Raw genomic sequence first — 2,389 nt, forward strand, 5'->3', positions numbered from 1 at the left:
CTTCCCAGCTCTGAGACTCAGTTTTCTCTTCCAGAGAAAGCATTTCATAGAGTTATTTCGAGGAGTATAAGAGAGAGGGGTATTGCCGGGGCCTTATCCGCAGCTGCAAAGGTTCAGTAATCTGGAAAAGGTCTGTGACATAAATTAACAAACTTCACATGAAATATAAATTTGGAAGGCATGAGGGAGCCAGGGGAGGCTCCACTTTCTAGTGAAGTGGGCTCTCTGAATCTCTGGACCCATGGCTTTTTATTTGCTGGAAAACAGACAGGCCTTTAGGAATGCAAACAGGTAAAGTTCAATAAACAGGAAAAGATTATCAGGTTAGGGGAAATTCCTTCAGCTATTCTGCCAGCAGCAGGTAAACAGGAAAAGATGATCAGGTTAGGGAAAATGCCTACAGCTGTTCCATCACCAGGTAATAACATGTGCAGATTTTCAGCCCTGCTGAAGCCCCAAAATCCATCAGCCTTCTGATGAACTTCTTGCTTAATTATGACCTGCTGGAATTTGCTTCCAGCATATCCCCCTATTTGATTTAATAATTTTAACAAGAATGTATACCATTTGCAACATGGGTCCTTTTAAGATTTTTAAATTCAATGGAAAGGATTGAGTTCTTTCTAAACTGCTGCCAGGCATCAAAGGAATCAGTCTACAGTAAGCTCCTTTCTGGGCCAACAGTTCTTTGAGTCCACTTTCCAATTACTGTCCAACAGTTTTTTATGGGTTCCCTTCCAATCACTGTCCAACATTGACATGACAGCAACAATACTCCAGTTCTGGATGGTGTCCTGCTATCAGTATTACAAGCAAAAAAAAGTTAAAGTATTTAAGTCTTGATGTAATTTACTTACAGGAGATTACTCCACTATTTCCCCTTTTTTCATTTTAAATTGGAAGGAGGACTTTTTTTTTCTTGCTGTACAATATTTTGGCTTTTGAAAATCCAGCATGCAGCCTTGATAGCTTTTAATTCAATTTAGTACAGAAGTATGACTGCTCTGAATTCATTGCATGATAAGCAGCTTTACTATGAGATGAACCATCAGTAAAAAATTAGTTACTTCTCCAGGAATTGTCTGTATTCATTGGTTAGGCCTATATGCTTGCATATAAGTTCTTTGGTTGATCTCTCCCCCTTCCCCCCACCTTCCCCTACCTTCCGTCTGAGGTTTGACGGTCTGATCGATGCTTCTCTGTCTCTGGATCTGTTTTTGTTTATCAGTTTATGTTGTTCATTATATGTATTTGATAATATTTCCAAGTTAAATTTCAAGACTAATCGAGAGATGACTTTTGGAGCATCCCAAGGGCCCTGGAGTGATTCAAATTCTCTCTTCTTAAAAGAAATATTTTAAAAATAAGTTAGGCTGATCTAATACACTTGAAATCACGTGGAAATCTTTATCAAATAAAAATTAATAAATATATTTCATTTATATACATATATATATAATTTTGTGAAAGTTTTAACCTCTAAGGGGGGCAGGCAAAGTTGTTAAATATTTCTTTTTAAAAAAATATATTTTATTAATTTTTCACAGAGAGGAAGGGAGAGGGATAGTGAGTTAGAAACATCCATCAGCTCCCTCTTGCACACCCCCAACTGGGGATGTGCCCACAACCAAGGTACATGCCCTTGCCGGAATTGAACCTGGGACCTTCCAGCCCACAGGGCGACGCTCCATCCACTGAGCCAAACCGATCAGGGCTGCTAAATATTTCTTAAGTAAAGCTAGATCATTCAGCAGCAAAATTTTAAAGACAAAAAGCCCTGGCAGCCTGCACTTCAGATAGGCTGGGAGGATGGGATGGCATTTATACTTCATAGGTCAAATATCTAAGTTTGCTTTTTCAATAAAAATGCCTACTTTAATTACTTAATAAATTAGCTTTTTAAAATATAATCAAGGTCTCATAATTTCAGGTAAATGAGGAGCCAAACTGTTAAGCAATTGATTCTAGTAAAAATAGTTACTGCCGAAACCGGTTTGGCTCAGTGGCTAGAGCGTCGGCTTGCGGACTGAAAGGTCCCAGGTTCGATTCCGGTCAAGGGCATGTACATGGGTTGTGGGCAGTACCTGGGTTGTGGACATCCCCAGTGGGAGATGTGCAGGAGGCAGCTGATCGATGTTTCTCTCTCATCGATGTTTCTAACTCTCTCTATCTCTCTCCCTTCGTCTCTTTAAAAAATCAATGAAATATATTTTAAACTTCCCTGATATAGGGGGAAAAAACCTCACACAAATCCAAGAAGCTCACAGGTTCCAAACAAAATGAACCCCAAAAGACCAATGCCAAGGCACATTATATTAAATTGGCAAACACCAATGACAAAGTAAGAATCTTAAAAGTGGCCAGAGACAGAAAGTTACCTACAAAGTAT

The sequence above is a fragment of the Myotis davidii genome, unplaced genomic scaffold (assembly GCF_000327345.1).
Source record: "Myotis davidii unplaced genomic scaffold, ASM32734v1 scaffold353, whole genome shotgun sequence".
Lineage (NCBI taxonomy): Eukaryota > Metazoa > Chordata > Mammalia > Chiroptera > Vespertilionidae > Myotis > Myotis davidii.